Source organism: Larus michahellis, chromosome 1 (assembly GCF_964199755.1).
Source record: "Larus michahellis chromosome 1, bLarMic1.1, whole genome shotgun sequence".
In the NCBI taxonomy this organism is placed as follows: Eukaryota; Metazoa; Chordata; class Aves; order Charadriiformes; family Laridae; genus Larus; species Larus michahellis.
The window spans coordinates 56,262,646-56,281,066 of record NC_133896.1 but is presented as its reverse complement, the minus strand read 5'-3'; the positions used below and the strand labels follow the sequence as shown (position 1 = coordinate 56,281,066).

General features: G+C 45.6%; 1 protein-coding gene and 1 long non-coding RNA gene across 4 annotated transcripts in view; both read left to right on the top strand.

Moving 5' to 3' along the window:
* CACNA1I (calcium voltage-gated channel subunit alpha1 I) overlaps positions 1-18,421 on the top strand; it is a 187,236-nt gene that overhangs the window by 44,254 nt on the left and 124,561 nt on the right. The gene's annotated exons all lie outside the window — the stretch shown is intronic.
* LOC141740216 (uncharacterized) overlaps positions 1-18,421 on the top strand; it is a 53,877-nt gene that overhangs the window by 29,652 nt on the left and 5,804 nt on the right. The window lies entirely within an intron of this gene.

The following is an 18,421-nucleotide window of genomic DNA, read 5'->3' as shown; positions in this document are numbered from 1 at the left end:
AGTTTAAGGCTGAAGTCATTCAAGTTCTCCCCTTACTTCCCTCTGAGGTTAACTGTAGGCATGTCGCTGGACTCCTCAGTGCTTCTTGCTCACCTGAAAACAAGGGCAGTCACTCTCTGCTACCCGCTGTGATGGTTAATTAAGGCCTCATTGAGTAATGGAAGAAGCTGGGACAAAGGGGAGGATGGAGACACAAGGAACTGTTGCAAGACCAAGTGCCCCACTGTTCAAAAGGGCAGAATTAACTTGGTCAGCGCTTTTCCTTATGTGTTCACAGACCATATTGTTTCCTATCGCTCTCCTACCTCTGTCAGGTGCTCAAAGGATGGTGCTCACTTAATGAGCAGCCAGATTACACTTTGTTTCCCTGTGTTTGTTCAATGCGTGCCTCTAGGCCTTATTGACAACACGCTGTTTAAGTCCTGCTCTGAAGACGGGATTATTGATTTCCTCATAGCCTTTTTTTTTTATCACGCTAGTATCTGAGTGCTCATCACTATAGAACCCAAGTGCTTCACAAACATTAATTTATCTTTACAATACCCCTGGGAGGAAAGGGCTGCTTTTGGCTCCCTGCTTATACAGAGGGGATGGCAGTGGGCACAGATTGAAATCAGAAGCATCCAGTGATTTTTGAAATCCTAATTAGACATACCTGGCGCTAGTATTTTGCAGAGCCTGCAGAGTGTAGCAATATCTGTGTTCAAAATGTGGAGCCTTCAGCTGCAGAAGTGAGCTGTCAGTCATCCCTCAAGCTGAACTTGGGATTTCTGGTCTGTAGTGTGTAATGAAAATAACAGAATTAGTGACCGCCTGTTTAAAGTGACTTATTTTGCCTGGAGTTTAGAGCTTCTGGACACATGCTTCCTGTGCTCCTCTCTCTTCTGACCCCATGGTGACAGCAACAGCCCCTGGAAGAAAGTCCTCTTGGGCCATCATTGCAATGGGTTACCAGATGGTGCCATTGCACTGTGCTGTCAGGAGAGAATAGGATGTGCTGGGTGGGCTAGTCCATGTGTGCTGGCACAGGAGAGTGACCATATGGGAAACTTCCTAATTGGATTTATTTTTCCACCAAAGCTGTAGAGTAGAACAGGGAAATCCAAATACCTTTGGTTCAGGCTTCTGGCGCTACAGTCAAAGTTGGAAGAAGGTCTTCCCAAGATGCCATTCCCAGGGGAGCAAGGACTGGGGGTGGCGTGGGGGTCAGGACGCAGGTCCTGATGCTTCACACCATGTTGAGATCATGCTAATGATTTGCTCCAGGTGATGCCACAGTGGCTCTTCTCTCATCTTGTAGTGGAGCGAGATCCTTGGCTTGTGTAGCTCTCGCTGGGTTTCAATGGGACTGGGAGCTGCAGCCCCCGCAGGGACAGCTGATGGGTAGGATCTTGCCTTGGCACCTAGTGGGAGCATCCATCAATTATTTGTTTTGGAGCCAAACACCTGTCTTAAACTCTTGCCAGTTTTTGCAAGCAGGGAAATATGGGCCCTGCTCTTCCCATATGGGGAATATTTGGGAAATATGAGAATGTTCCCATATGGGAAACTTCCCATGTGGGAAATATGGTTCCTCTGAGGGAACTCCCTTTTGATCTGTCTTCCTCCTTGAACTTCTGCCTGCTTTGTCTTGGGTATTTCAAATAAATATTAGTTATTTACTCTTTTGTACCTTTGTATTTTGATTTCCTCCAGAGAGCTTCTCACCACAACCGCCTTTCAATAGAAAGTTGTTTTTTCAATTTCATGGAAGCTTTGCCATGGAAAACATCTCACTTTCACAGAAAAGGATTATTTGGGGCAACAAGCGTAATGCCGCAGGGCCCGCGATGCTTGCTCTAAGCCCCGAGTGTTCAGGTTCTGCAGTGTGTTCCGGCTCATTATAACAGAGCCGGTCAGCTGCAGGGTATGACATCAGCCAGACACCTTTTCTTACGATGTATTATAGCTGCCTGGCTGCCGAGGTTTGCTGCTCCTGGTTGCCAAAATAGCTGCCCTGCTTTACAAACTGGGTAGGAACCCAACGCAGAGAGAAAAGTTTGCTGAGCGAGTGCCTAAGAGCCCCACGGAGCAGCATTTTTGAAATCCAAACAGTTCATCTTTTTTTGCTGTAATAAATATTTTGATTTAGTGCCAAGAAGTACAGATTTTTCTCTGGGGAGGTGAGGAAACATTTTTCTGACCTGCTGCACTCTGCAGTACGTAATTGCATCGCTGTTGCAGGGCTAGCAGCTTTACTTTTTGACTTCCAGCTGTCATTGTTTGATCTCAGCCATACTAGTTGATTGTCTAAATGATGGTTTTATATGTCATAGTAAAATTTTGGTTTATTTTGCCTCTCTTCCAGCTGTATTTGCAAGTCTGGTGTTTGCTTAGATTTGGATAACTGGTGTCTTGTGTGGGGGGGGAAAAAAGTCCTTGTTTGTCTACTTGTTGGCATCTGTGACAGGAAATCTCATCCTTCCATTGGTGTGTTACTAAGATCCAGCAGGGATGGATAGATGTAGCTTTTTATTGTTAATTTTAGCTTCTTTTTAGACATACATATTTGCTGCCCGATGGGACGTCTAGTTCTCTGTGTGCATCTTGATGAGGAGGTAAAAGGATGAAATTAGTGTGTTTCAGTGAAATTCTAAAACTTCTCAGCTGAGAATTGGATTCCTGTGTTTCTATTTGCAGCAACTATCTAGTCTGCTGTTTGAACTTTTCTCCTCAAGGAGAAAACTCAGGTAACTTTACCCAAGCTCTTCCCAGACGAGAGCGACTGCTATGCATTTGACAAGTGTTGGGTTTTGTGTGTTTTTTTTTTTTTTTTTTTTCTTTCTAGGTGTTGCTAGAGCAATCTGTCTTGCTCCATTTAACAGAACATTCCTCTCACTGATTTCTTCCCTCAATGGCCAATGCCATCCCAATTTGCTCCTGCTGCAAGCCATCTTTGGGAAACTGCTAATTGCAGCTTATGCAAAATTAGGTGTCTCTGTCGTTCAACTTGAAGTGCTGCGTGTTTGGATGTGGAGAGACAGCTGCTTTGCTAAAGCTGTTCTGTACTATTGTTCGGAGGTAGGCACAAATTCTGCGCGCTTGCACTCTGAATTGGCCCGGTGTGAGCAGAGCCAAAGCCGTGCAGTTTCTTGTGACACTGAAACAAAGCAATAAATCCTGTTGAGGGCACGGTGTGTTGCGCTGGGCTCAACGCTGTGCTGATGCGGCCAGCACCGGTGGGAAGCTGTGACCACCACAAGTGGAGTGTGTGCATTGCGTGCCAGACACTGCGTGGACATGGCTTTTGTGTGCAACTTCTGAGAGCTGAGCGAGAACAAGGCCGGGGCAGGCTTTGGTCCTCCCAAAGCTGTGAAAACGTGCTTATGCAAGCACTAAGAAGAGTGTGATGCACTCGCATCGCTCCACACAAGGGAGTCTGCCTTAAAAACCACCGTATGCTTGGTGCAGTTCTTGTTCCTTTGCTACAAGGGCGCCGGTTTTCAAGACCTCTCACTGAAATTGCACAGGGGGGAGAGTTGCTTTTGGATGGCAAGTTTTCTAATGGAAGCTGAGATTGCCAGTTGCAAACCCTTCCATGAGAACTGCAAGTCCAAGTATCGCTGTGAAAGTGCAGGGAGAGGCTTCCCAAATAACCTCTGTGTTCTCCTTCTGCTCGTGGGAGAAGCTGATCCCGGTGACCTGTGTATTCAGGGACGTCGCTGTGAAGCAATGCTGGTGTGGCCATGGGTGTGCTCGGTTCTCTTTTCAGTTTGTATTCCACCTGGAAATAAAGGGCAATTTTTGCTGCCCCCCTCGCACCACAGCGTAGTCACTTTTAGAAGTGCAAAGTGGATTTATTGAGCTGCAGGTGAAACAAGCTCCATTATCTTTTCAGCTTTGGTGTTATATATTGTAGCCTAGGTACTGCTCCAAAGCTCGCTCTTAAGAGGAGCCTGCAGGCATCTGTTTGATATTTATGAGATTGTAATTTTATATCAGGAAATTTATTATTCTGTATTAAAAGTTAGGCATAAAATAAACCAAGCTAAAGGGCATACAACCTTTTAAAAGGTTTTCAGCCAGTTAAGTCTTTCTCTCTCTCCTATATAATACTGTGTTTGAAAGCAAGATAACAAAACACCTGGACGTGGTTTCTGTTAGCTCTGTGTAGAGATTGCAATCCAAATGCAACTGACTTCTGCTCTTGAGGGGGGCAAAACTTCTTCTGTACCTTTTTTTTTGGGTGGGGTGGAATTGCTGACACTGCAGCTGATGTGTTTAAATGACAGTATGAAGTCGGCCTGTTGATCAGTGTGTTCAACTGTTTCCAGTACCTTTTTACACCCCTCAAACCAGCTGCTGGAGGCAAGCCATGTTCCAGCACTTTCCTGAAGTGGTTTTACTGCCTAATAGTAGATTTGCAAAGCTTTTTGTTCAAGCTTTATCACCCTCACAAATCCTTGTAGTTCCACTTAGGTTCTGGTTTGGCTATTTCCTCCATAGCTTTTATTTTGTTCTTTTTTTTTTTTTTTAAACCACCTTCAAACAAGTCAAATTCCCCATAAAAAGGGGATGACCCAGAGCTTGGCTGCTGCTTGGCTTCTAGGTGGACACAGGTGAGGAATCCTTCTCTGTGGTATCTTTCTGGATTTCATCAGGAGCTTATGCGTGTGAGGTTGTCCATAGCTGTGCTCCGAAACAAAGATTAATTGTGTTTTCTGTGCAGATGAACTGTTTGCCCTGCAGAGAACAACACTAGCAAATGTTCCATGTCATTTTCTGAACTAAGGTACTGCTGGATCATAGAATCATAGAATTGCCTAAGTTGGAAGGGACCTTTCAGATCATCTAGTCCAACTATCAATCTAACCCAGACAAAAAACATCACTAACCATATTGCTAAGCGCTATGTCTACCTGTTTTAGAAACCTCCAGGGATGACCATTCCACCACTTCCCTGGGCAGCCTGTTCCAATGCTTGATAACTCTTTCAGTGTAAAATTTTTTCCTTATATCCAATCTAAACCTCCCCTGGTGCAACTTGAGGCCACTTCCTCTTGTCCTATTGCCTGTTACTTGGGAGAAGAGACGGACCCCCACCTCGCTACAGCCTCCTTCCAGGTAGCTCTGGAGAGTGATAAGGTCTCCCCTGAGCTTCCTTTTCTCCAGGCTGAACAACCCCAGTTTCCTCAGCTGCTCCTCATAAACTTGTTCTCCAGACCCATCACCAGCTTCCTTGCCCTTCTCTGAATACACTCTGGCACCTCAATATCTTTCTAGTAGTAAGGGGCCCAGATTTACTCTCTGTGAAATGTATGGTGTAAACCTTTGCATATAAACATATGTCTGCTTGTATCAGTTTTCTGTGCACGTCTGACCATGAAATATGATTGCTTTCATGTATGCGTGCATACGCTGTACACAAGTTTATGTGGAAGATGCATTTCTTCCCTTTGTTTTTTGGGTGTATGAACACAGTTGTGATCACCCCATAGCTTATGGATTTCATATATGGCTTGCTTCAGTTGAACGCAGCGCAAGACTTAAATGTCTGTGTGTGAATATTACAGTACAAAAGCACACACCCCAGCATGCCGAGGTTCCCTGCATTTAATGAGACACGTGAATGTTGATTCAATTTTTCCCAAAAATCCTTTTCCCTGCAAGCAAAGGTCCAAAACCTCTTGGGACCAGAGAATTTCGCCACCCTGTAGTTTGAAGATAAATGGATAAATGAAGTATGATAAGCCAAAGCCAGTGAGATTTCTTACCACGGCAGAATACTTTAAAGTCTCTGACTCTTATCTCAAAAGGTGGGGTTGATGGATCTTAAAAATCAGCAGGAAACTTGTCTTGGGAAACCTGTATTATGGTTCTGAGTTGTGATGTTGCGTGGTTTGCTGAAATCTGCTTCATCTCAGGAATCTCAACTGTGGAGCACGGATGCTTTTCTCTACTATAATCATGCTTTTAATAAATTTACTAGCTAATGCACGTATATTCACAGCAAAGCTTGTCTGTAGGATGCTCTTCACCACCTGTTATGTCACTGTATTCATGGCAGAACCTTGCAAAAATGGAATAACACAGGGGAGAATTAGGCCCTGTTCTCTAATTGTTCCTTTAATGGCTTACCCTAATTAGAAATGCATTATTTAATAATTAAAATGCACTGTTTTGTAATTCCGTAATGATCTAAGTTGTTAGTCTTTGCAAGACCTGAAAAGATGACTTAAAACCAGGTACAGAGCTCTTAAATGATATCTGAACAATGTGCTTGCTGTCACTAACTTAAGCTTAACCCTTGCTTTTTTTTTTTTTTCCCCAAAATGCTTGTATGTACATACATATATAATCTCCTGTGTCTTTTGGGAACTTGGCTTTGTCTTCAGCAGTGGGCTTTCTCAGACATTGTTCATATGGCTTTATGTAAATCCCATGTATCACTGGATAGACAAACTTAACATGGCCTTTCAATAACAGTCACAGACACTGACTTTATAGAAATCTTCACTTTTTATACAACTGTCCAGGCTTTTACCCTATTATGGTTTTTGCATATTAGGAGAAACTGAATTTTTAGCTCTGTTTCCTTAAGGAAAGAACGTAAGTGACTGCACTATCCATCTCTTGAACCCCTTGGTCCTACTTCAGTTCCTTTTGACAGAGGAGCGGAGGTCTCAAAGGAAAGCTGTTGTGGGAGGCCGCGTAGACTTCAAAGACCATACAAAGGCCTCTGCAGCAGAAATCCTGCTGTGTGACCTCACTCTTTATGAGACATCAGGGGCTCCACATGGCTCTTCAGCCTTGTGACACATGCATGCAAGGGAGAGCCCCTACCTGTGCCTTGGGAGCCTGCCACTTGTCTGCATTAATGTTAAGTCCTGCCAACAGAGGGAAATCCTCACCTCTCGGCAGCCCGTGCGTCTTGGAAGATGAACAATGGAGATGAGATTTTGTTTTTGGAAGTTATTTTTAAAAAACTTCTTTTCTGTGTGCTCTGCCCCTGAAATGCATCCGATAGCCGAACTCCAGCCCGAAGGTTGCTTCCACCTCCTCTTCCTCCTGCTTGGAGGTTATTTTCCTGTCCCATCCGAATGACTCAGCAGTGATTACCATCCGTCTTAATGCAGCTCACGATGGGAGGGCGACTCAACGGAGGAGCCCTGTGTTTCTCTGCAGGGCCCTGGGGACAGCCATGCTGTACCAGAAGACACTTGCAGCTGCTCTCCTCGTGTCTGGCATTGCAGTGAGGCAGGCTTTCAGCTACGATACATTAATCTGCATGCACCGTATGGAAAGTTGTCAATAAGTGCTACTATTTTTTATTTTTTTTCTTTTTAAGCGGGGTGGAAATAGTTATTTGCCCTTGCACTTCAAGTCCTGAATAAGCAGCATGCCTCACCTTAGATTTCTGTGCATTTTCCTTAGCTATGCTATTTATTTTCTAGGATTAATGCTGCCCGGAGCAGCAGTACCTGGCATAAAAAGATAGAGCTCTGCCTCTGTTCAGCGGTAGCTGCAAACCTGAAGCAGTTTGTACTGTGGTCAGTGCGGTTACCAAAATACATGTATCATTGCCCCGGTGCTGCCCAAGCATGCAAGAGGCTGCGATATAACTCTGAAAAAGCATTTCTTGCGTGTAAGCACTTATGACATGATTGACCAAATGCTGAGTGTTTTCTGGCTCTTATTTTCCTGTTTGTGTAAGGCTTGGTACGGCTGCAGTGGAGGCACCAGAGGATTTTTCTTGGCTGTGTCGGGGTGTGGAGTTGGTCTTTTGTACTTCTGGTCTGAAGATCTGTGGTTGTTGCTTTAGTTTTTGGCATCTTTCAGCTCTTGGGATTTCTTTTTTTGAACGACATCACCTGGAATAGCTGCTTCTGCTGTCTCAAGTCTAAATTTGCATTTCATAGAATTTGAAAAATCTCTGTGGCTTGGGTTAAGGTTAAATCAGCTTCCCACATGAGTCTGTGACTTGCTCGGTCCTTTTGTATTCCGTGTATGAGCTTCATCTTTTCACTAAAGACCCATATTTCCTCAGACTGACTTATTTGAGCTTTAAGTCTGACATATACATCTACTGATTCATCTTTCCATTGACGGAGAGTAAAGAAGGAAGGTCCCATGTTGGTAACTCTTGGCATGGAAGAGGCTCATTGCCTCGGCATCCATCTCTGCCCCGTGCCTTGTTTTCCATCATCCTCCCCTTCATCTGAAAACCCTTCGTGTCTGCTGTGCTGGAAGCTCGCTGCAAGGAGGAATTGCGTTGCCTGCCCCGAAGGGCTGTAGAGGAAGAGCCTCCCCCTGGCTGATTTCATATTGCTGCCTTACAGCCATCACTGTGGTGGAGGGAAAAAATTGTCTTGCTGCCTTTTCGCTTTGTCTGTGCAGCACCTGGCATATGGGTCCTGACCAAACCAGGGCACGTAAGCACTGCAATTGCGCAAACAATTAGTAGTGCTAATTGCATGCTCTCAGGCAGCAGAGGAACACTTCAGAGCTGGCTGGCTGGGCAGAGGAGGGCTTTGCTTTGTGAAGAGAAGTGTCTAGTAACAGTGAGTCTATCCTGGGTACCACCAGCACAGTTTTTTGTGGTGGTGGCACCTTCCTTTAACCTTTTGGGGGCTCCTGGCACTTGTCACCTGTGGCCTAGGAGGAGCTGTTTTGTTTTAGCCTGCACATAGTCTTCATTGCACGGTGTCCCCAAAACTGGTGCTCTCCCTTCCTTGGGTCAGGGTGTCCCCTAATAGGGTCTGTGCCTGTTGCAGGGGCTCCCTTGAGAGCGGGGTGGCAGACCTGGCTGCAGTGAGGGCAATGGTTTCTTGATGCTGGATGGTCTCCATATGGGACAGTGGCTCCTCCAGCCCCATGTCACCTCTGCCCAGTCCTTGCTGCTGGTCTGTCACTGGCTGCAGGTCTCTCCCCGCTGTCACCTCCCACCTTAGTGGCCAAGGCTGTGCACCAGACCTGGCACTACCTTGCCAGACTACCTGATCTTGCCAGGTGCCATACAGTGGTATTTAGGGGAAACCTGCCCAAAGGGGTCAGAGCAGTGGAAATAGTTTCCTGTATCTGGGTGATCTCATTCGCTTTCTTACAGAAAAAAATACATCCTCTCCCCCTTCCTCTCTTTCTGCCCCCCGTATTTTACTTTACAGTTGTTTGCATTTTTCCCCTTTCAGGCTATCTCCTTCTTTTGAAAGGAGGAAAAAAAAAAAAAATGGCCCCGTAAAACCTTTGCTCATAATTGACAGGCACCAGGGCACAAAGAATGAGCCCGATTGAAGGAGGGTGGGGGGAAAACAAATGGTGTTCCTGTTCCTCTGAGAAAGAAAAGAATAATTTTTCTCTTTTTCTTCTTCTTTTAATAAGTCTGTGTGTGAAATAAAAGCGGGGAAAAGGCAAAACAGAAGAGTTTAAATTCTGCACCGGGGAAGATCTTGGTGTGTTCCAGTCCCTGTGCACAGTGTATAATTAAACCTGAAATAGAGCAGTGAACCGAGGCAGGGAGGTGGGTTACAGGACCAAGCAGGAGGGGGCAGGGTTACTCACTTCAAAAGCACTGTCCAAAAATAAGTCCCTATTTCTTTTTCCTGCTTTGTTTGACAAATGGGTTTGGTCTCATTTAATCCCATTTCTGGTCTTCTCTGTTTCCATCTTCCTCTGCTCCCGTTCTCTCTGCAATGTCACCATAACTATTTATTGGAAGTACACTGGGCCATGATGTCCCCACCTGAGGCTGGACCTGCTGTGGTGGAGTTGCGTGTACAGTGGAGGAGACTGGTGGCTCTGCCCAGGGAGCGGTGGGCTGCAGGAACTCAGTCTGTGTTGGCTCTGGCTTTATCTCTTCTAATTAGCTCTGTGTTGTTTGGGGTTTTTTGGGGGTGGTTTTTTTTTTTCTTCCCTGGACTGGAGCCTTTTTGTTTTGATCCAAATATATTTCAATACAACTCTTCTTAAACCTACTGCACCCCCCGACACCTTTCACCAGCCCTACATAACACTCTTTATTCCTTCTGTGTCTTATTTAGCTTTAACTTATCTTCTTTTTTTTTTTTTGTTCTCCTCTTTCTCTTTTGTTCTATTTGCACATCATCCTGCTGCTTCTAACTCTTTTTCCTCTTTTCCCCTTTCTGTGCGATAGGAGGTGCTTTCCTGATGTGTCAAAAGGTGAAGTACTTGTCCCATCACTGAGTTTACAGGCAGACAGAGGGGAGGCACGAAACAAATAAATGGTCGTTTTAGCAAAACTATATCAAGTAAGAAAATAATACCCCTGATAACTTCCTGCTCCCTTGTCTTTTTCTTATACTGCTTGTTTTCTTCCATACCCTTGCTTTCCTCTCCTGTTCAATCTTTCTGGGGCATCGCACTTATAATATAGCCACAAGGTAGAGGCCAGCGGGCTTGCGAAGGGAACTGCTTTGCAAGAAAGTGAGAAATTCAGGTTAATTGGATGCAATGAGGTCAAAATTTAGTTAATCTTTGAGTGGGTGGGTGTGTTAGCACAAGGCTGTGTATGCATGCCCGGTCTGGGGGCTGATCCAGGCATGTTTGTTTCCAACTTTGTGTGAATATGCACATTCCCTTGGAGACTGGGAGAGAGATGTGCATCTGGGGAAAACGACAGGAACACAAAAGTGACATCTCTTCATGTCACAGCAGAGAAACTTCTTCCTTCTCTGTCAAGAGAACAAGGCTGCCAAATCCTAGAGTTAAGGGCAGTGGTAGAGCTGTAACCTAATAAATGAGTGAAAGAGCAAAAGGAGCATCCGTCCTCAGGAAAGGATGTTCTGTGTGGAGGGCAGAGGGACATTGCCTGCATGAAGGATAAAGGGAGGGAAGATTCCCTCGGATATCTGTATTGATTTTTTTTTTTCATGTGTGTGATTCAGGAACAGGTTTAATTTTTCAAAGCCATCCTATTGTATTCAGTTACTTGAGATGTCCACTGTACTTGAATGGCTGGATGGGATTGGAAGTTGAGGAAATAGGTGCTGTAGTTTTGAAGTTGTGGGGCGGAGGGGATCGTTGAATCCTTCAGACTGGAAGGGTCCACAGGAGGTCTCTCAGGAGTCCAACCTCCTGCTCAAAGCAAGGTCAGCACTGAACTCAGGGCAGGCTGCTCAGGGCTTTGTCCAGTTGGGCTTTGAAAACCTCAAAGACTGGAGTCTGCACCACTCCTCTGGGCAATGTCTGCTATAGCTTCGCTATTTAGGTAGGGAAAACTGTTTTGCTCCCCTATTTCATTTAAAGACTGTTTTTTTTGTTGTTTCTTTTTTTTCTTACTGTCCTGCCATGTACTGCAGTAACAAGCCTGGCTCCATCTTCTTTTATGTACTGGTTGGAGGGCTATTAGGTCCCTCAAATCTCTCCAGGCTGAACAAGCCCCAGTCCCTCGGCGTCTCCTTGCAGGGCAAGCGCTTCAGCCCCCTGAGCATCTTGGTAGCCCTTCACTGAACCTGATCCAGATTATCAACATCTTTCTTATACTGACAGATCCAAAGCTGAGCCGAGTATCCATCTATGATCTAGCAAATACTGTATGAAGGGAAGTAATCACTTTCCTTAACCTACTGGTTACAGTCCTGTGAATACAGCCCTATATGTTCTTAGCTGCCCATGCTGCTGGGGCAGAGCACAAACTCCTGAATGTTTCTTTGATTTAATGCACACTGTCTGATTTGGCCAGTTGTGGCATCTGAGCGGGGATCACCCTGGTTGACAGTTAACAGTTCCCCATCTTGGCCTTGAATGGAAGGGGCATGGCTCAGCATCTCTGCCCTGAATTTGGCACGAGGGAGAGGCAGTCTCCTGCGGGGTGGTAAGGGCTCTGAAGGTACAGTGGAGCTGCTGACCTTGTCGTCAGCGGAACAGGAGGATTTGGTAACGAGTAGAAGTTATTGCAAAGGGATCTGCTGCTTGGAGAAAGACAAGCTTGCCTCTTTCAGGGAAAATCCAACAAAAATAACTTATAATAATTCTGTTGGAAATAGTGAAGTTTTTCCATCTATCATTGAGTAACATTAAATCGGGCCCAAGTACCACTAAAACACTGGAATCTCCTTTAGGTCTGCAAGGTAACTGTCATGTTGTCCGACTGTCACACAGGGAGGTCAGTTTAAATAATTTCAGTCCTTCAGCAGTCCTAGGCCTCTCTGAGTGTGATCAAGGGCAGAAAAAATGCCTGCAGAAGTGCTGCTGGAGCAATCTGTTTGGACTCTCCTGTGGACTTTAAATTCTGACTCCCAGAGTAGCGTGACAGACCTTTGCAGTTCACACAATGAAGCTTGTCTTCACGCAAGCCGATGTCCTCACCTGCGTGGCCCGGCATGACTGCTGAGCTATGGGTTCACAGAAATATAACCTGTAGTAGATGTTCAAAAGCTGTTTTACTTCCAGTGCTGGTTTTATATGACCATGTGATTATGGGCTAGAATTATGTACTTAGACATCTTTGTGTCTAAGTAGCTGAAGTATTAATTGAAGGATTAATGAATTACAAGGCATTTCCGAAGCAGTTTGACTATTCAGAAATACAATAGAAAGTCAGCAAGAGGAGTAACAGACAACTCATAGGGAGATAGGGAGAAGCCATTCAGAATTGCAAGCCGAGTCCCCTTTCTTTTGAATTTGGTTATAAATCATTCATGATTAGGGTCTGTAGGAGGATACTAGAAAATGGAGACGCAGGAAATTCCTAGGAAGCTGGAAAGAGTGCAACTATCCTGATGTAACCCAAAATGAATAAAAACCTTGCTTCAAAGCTTGGAGACTGGACTTGCTGAAGCTGTATTCTGTCCGCATTTGGGGGAATCTCCAATGGAGCTGAGGACTTAATGTTGTAACAGATTAAAAGGAAAGGCCCCATTAATGAATTAGTGAGGCCAACTGGTGGCCCATGAACTAATGAGTGTTTGTGTGCTTCAAGAGATTTCCCATTTTGGGTCTGTGTCAGAGAGGAGGGTCTGGTTGACGGGAGAACTGCTGGGTAAGTTGGGGCTTCAGGCTGGGGTAGGAGGTAGATTGGGGTGAGCTCACCACCCTCCCTCGGCAACATGAGGTACGTGGTGGCTCTTGGCGGTGTGGTGGCTGTCTGGTGTGGTTGGTTGGCTTAGGAGCTTGGAGTTTGTCCATCCCCACGCTGCAAAGCAGACACCCACCAGATGCTTCAGGGCTGTGATGGACTTCACTTTGCAGAGTCTTTTAAGGTTGGTGAGCAAGTGATGGATTGCTGTTGTTGGAGGCATTTTGGTAGCACCTTCCAGACCAGAGAGCCTTAGTGCACCACTACCAAGTATAAAGAGAGGAAGATCTCGGAGGCAGAGCCGTGACTGCGGGGAGTAAAGAGCTGCAGCAGGAGGCAGAGAGAAGGGGATGGGTGCTGTGATCCCTTCTGTGTTTCGGTGTCTCCTGCTCCTTGGCCTGTTGATGCATAGTCTGGAGAGACCCCCTTCATCTAGGAGCCAGGTGACTTTGTGTCAAGGTGGGAGCTGGGCTTTGCTGCTTGAGGAGTGGTCTCTGTCCCCTCCTGACAGGGCTCTGAAGCCCCCAAGGAGGGTGGCAGAGCATACAGATTTACGTGGTGCTGCATCAGCGAGGGACTCTGTGTACCTTTTTTCCTGTAGCTATGTAACGGCAGCCCACAGGCCCCTGGCAGAAAGACTTTCAAACATCTTTATCTGTGGCGTGCTAAATGCTCGTGATTAGTTTTAATTCCAGCTATTTTCAGTGATTAAAGCACTGCTTTCCTTGCATGGCCTCGTGCTTTTAATTAGCCAAAGCAAACCCATGTGCTACAAAATCCTTTCCTCCGTCCAAGTGGAGGAGAGTTTTATCATTTCTGCCACAGCTTCTCTTTCAGAAACACAAATCAGGAGCCAGTAGCTGGCAACCCCGAGAGCTGCCAGGAGCCTGCGCTGCTGCAGGCTGTTGCCCTTGGCGTAGGAAGGGAATGGAGGCGGGACAGAGGGAGCCCTCTTGCTGCTGCGTGTGTCTGCTCTGCTCCTCGGTGAGCATCACCTGGGACAGTGGGGACCGAGGACCTGCGATACACATGTGCCACCTCCCCTGGGCTGTCTGCTGTCCAGTGGCACACGCAGTGCCCACCTCGCTGCTTTAGTCCTTTAGTCCCAGGCACCTTCACAGACCCCCACCACCTGCTGTTTCTGCAGGCGCGCTCTCTCCTCCTTTCTCCTCTGCTGTAAGCACAGATTTTCGGATAAGTGATCCAATATCATCTTATTTTGTGTGCTATCTGCTGCGCTAGCCGTATTCTCCGAACACAATAGCACAAATTACTTTACATAACAGAAGTAGGGAATTCAATAATAGCAACAGCGGAGGGAAGGGGGGAAATCAACCACTGAAAAAACGAGAGAGATGTTTCCAGCTACAGGCTTTTAATATTCACAGGAGTTAAATTCGATGCAAGATTGATTCTTGCGGGCAAGTCCTCAAACAACTGAAGCACCTTGGTAGGGAGTGGTATGTGAGAAAATCCAGGTGGCTGTTTTGCCTGAAATGCAGTAGAGAAGGTAGGGACATTGGGAATGGCCTTAGGCTGGATGGATGCTCTGTCAACAAGAGCTGTCAGTGTATCTCCTCCTAAATTGTGTAGTGTGATCATGGTCATGGCTGTGTTTTACCCACCCTCCTTATTTCTGTGGTTTTTGGTTTTTGGGGTTTTTTTGTTTTGTTTTGTTTTTTCTTTGAGCTGGTGACCAGCACTGCATATAATAATCTGCGTGTGATCCCACCCCTGAATTATAGAGGGCTCAGCACAGTCTTTGTATCACTTCATCCTGTTCCTCCTGCGTTCTCACATCATGGTTGGGGTTTTTTTGCCACAGCTGCACAGTAAGCTGAGCTCAGCATTCAGCTGTTCCTATTACCATCTCGATTCTTTTCTTTGGTAAAACAGTTATTTCATAAATCTGAAAGATGTGTGAATAATGTACGGTTTCCCCCTCTTTAGAGGTATTATTTGCATTTACCAACATTGAATATAACTTATTATCACACTGTCTATTTGCTTAGGTCTCACTCAGATTCTTCCCTGTTCCTTCTGGTCTCGGCTACTTCAAATAACTAGGTGTTGTCTGCAATTTTGTCACTCACTGAGTGTTCTCATTTCCAGATAAGTGTGTTTAAGTAACACGTGACACAGCCTAGAAATGAATCTCTATCCATCATAAAATTAATTCACTGCTATAGTAAGGATTTTAATACTGCTGGCGTATAAACATTGACCAATTTAATTCATTCTCTAGCTTGTCATGTTTAAAATATTTGGGGGGTGGTAAAATGTGATTTTCTTTAGTGTGTATATAAAAAAAAAAGCGTGGAGTTTGTCACAGCATGTTCTTCCAGACGTTTAGATACTCTGCTTTTACAGATTATTTAATCCCATTTCCTGGGATTAACTCGAAAACTTCCTTGTCTAGAAGTCCGTGTTGGCTCCTGAATTGCTTTCCAAATGCAGTGTGTGGCCTGTTAATTCTCCGATTTGGCCAGTGTTACTGAATCCTTAAGTGATGGAGCTGCCTCATATTGCAAGTCATTTAGGGATCATTGATGTAACATTTGGGAGTAGCAGCTTCTTGGTTTTTTAGCATATTGGTTTGTTCCTGAGTCGCTTCTCCTCCTGGCCTCTTAATCTTCAGCAGTATTGTTTCACTTTTAGTGCAGAAAAGGACGGAAAAGAGGCCAGAGCAGAAATTTTAAAAAGTGGAAATGTTAAACTAGTTTCTTTTAAATGAATTGGAGATTAATGAAGCTATTCAAGTGCAAGAAAGATGATAGCTTTTCCTTGTACGACATGAACAGTAAGAGTGTGATATTGGGGGCACGTTCAAGTGAAGTGGGACTTAAGGCAAAATAGGGAAATGGGTCAGGATAAGAGGAAATGAAAACGTGGATGAAGGTTGCAGTGGAGGAGAGGCTTAGGGAAACTGTAACAATGATTAATAACGCTCCTCTACTAAATAACACTTCCCATCTGTACATCTGAAAGCTGCTCATGTGCTGCACGCATTTGGAGAGTCCTACAGGTAATAAAGGTAAATAAATGAGACATGAAGTTACAAATCGATGTATCAGAAGAAAAGTTCAGTGCAGTCTTGGGCTGCACTGTTAATGCTATTACTATTGTTATTTTCAGCTTCGTTTCCTAAGGAAATGAAGTGGAGGTGATCGATGCCCCCTGAAAGAACCTGTTGGATGGTTTCAATCTCATAACCTGAGGTGGGTGAATGGAGGACAGTGGTCCTACTGGTGCCCTCACTAAAGGAAGGATGGGCAGAGCAGTGTCCCCACCTGTTCTGCTTGGTCCATCAGCCACTGAAAGGCTGTGACTGCCTGGCCAGTCATCCCGCCATGCTAGGTGGCCAGCAAGCACTTGTGCAGTACAGGAGCAGCCACAGTCGCTGCCGTTGCTTGCCAAGCTGGTAGGGCACATCGTGCTGAGTAGGTTGCACTGGTGGGAACAAGGAATGGACCTAGGCTGGGGATGGGGTAAACTGTTGAGAAGATGTTGGGGCCATAGGGAGGAGGCAAAACATTGTGGTGGGGTGCAGAGCACATAGAACTGCAGAAAAGGTTGACCTGAAGTGTGTTGCAAGGTTTAAGGAAGTTGGGCAAACCTGGAGAGGATGGAGAGAGTAATTTTATGAGCAGCAGAACTGATGGTGCCTCTTGTTTGTGTCTCATCCCATGCAACCCTCTCTCTGAAGTGGGAAGGAGGACCTTCAGGAGCACCGGGGCAGAGACCTGCTGCTGAAAAGGGGGATTTTGGAGGGATGAAACACAAATCATAAAAGCTTCATAAGTTCTGCGGGTGAGAGCACCTCGTTCTCACCGTTTTGTTAGGAGGGCCCGGAACCGATTGTGGTAGACCCTGTATAAACACAGGAAGAGAAGATGGTCCCCTGCTTGAAAGAGTTTGGTGTCTAGGTATACAGCAAGACATCATACTATAGACCTGGCATGTAGTACTCCTCCTTCCTATGGGATTGGGGTCATCACACATTGAGTAATCTGAGCTCTGGGGAGATTCTAGGAAGAAGAAAACAAGGGAAATGCTGAAGGGTTTGAAAGGGTTATTATTTTTTTTTTTCAGCAGGAAAGATTAAAAGTGCCAATTATGTGTTGTTTGACTTAGCAACAAGTCAAGGGGGAGCCTGGAAGGAATTTACAACAATAGGAAAAGTTTGTCCCGGGGATGGAGAGGATTTGGTTTAAGACTGTAGAAATGCTGGTGGCTTATGGAGGAGGAAAGGTACAAAATATTTTGAATATTCAAAAGATCTTTGTGCCTGTGAAGTTGTTAAGCTGATGAATGCCCCATGGCTTGTGACACTTGCAACCCAGCTGAAATGCAGGAGAAACTGTGTTGCTAGGATCCCGCTAGTCAGAGCCTAGAGAAAATGCCTGACTGCTGCCTGTGCCTTTGTCGCTACTGACCCTCATATTTCTAGGGAGAGAAACATCAGCTCAAGCACAAAATTAAGGAATATGGCAATTACTAGTCAGCCAGACTGGAAGCCTTACCATGTTTCCTTAGCTGTAGGTTTTTAAAACCCACAAGTCTTAAGAGTGTCCTAGACTTTACTGGGTGCCATCATCAGGAGCGACAAAGGCTTGGAGCCCCCATCCACAATAGCAGCAGTTTCCAGGTACCGCTGCAGTCCAGGAGGGACCACTTACAATTCCATTTTAAAAAAGGGGATCAGAAGGCCACGGTGGGCAAAAGTATGTGTGGAGAGAGCACCACAGAAAAGGAGTTACCTCCAGAAGGAGGGAGAGCAGCTGTATCACAAACAAGAAGCTGTGCAGGAGCAAGAGATGTCAATGCTGAATTCCAGGAGGATGCAGCAGCTCAATATTTAAGGCTGTGTTAAGGTCAAAGAGAATGAGCCAAGAGAAAAGCTCATGGTTTGCAGAAGATGAGATCATTAGCTATCCTAGGCAGCTCCAGTGCTCTGGCTCTGCCAGACCCTCATCTAAGAACAGTCTGGGTTTCTGCTGTATATAAAAATGAGAGGTGGCATTTCCCCCCTCCCTGCTTTCCTGAGAAGAGGGAGGGCTGCAAAGTGAGAATGTGTCAGGGCAAAGGTGGGAATGTGCAGGGGGTATAAGTAGTGACATCGAGCAAGGTGGCGCGAGGGTAATGGAGGAGAAGCAATTTGGACTTGTGACAGTGGGGCAGGGGAGCTGGGAGGGAGGTGGAAGGAATGGAAAGTGGTGCAAAAGGAACAAGAGATGAGGAATGCCCCGAGGGATGTGAGAAGGAATAAACAGTATCCTGGGAGCAGTGAAAAGCAGCAGCAGGCAGGGAGCGACATTATTGAGATTTAGACCAATCTTACATCGAAAGGAAGTGACAAGTGCTCTAGCTGCTCCTAATACACGTGTGTAAGCTGCAATCCTGCATGCC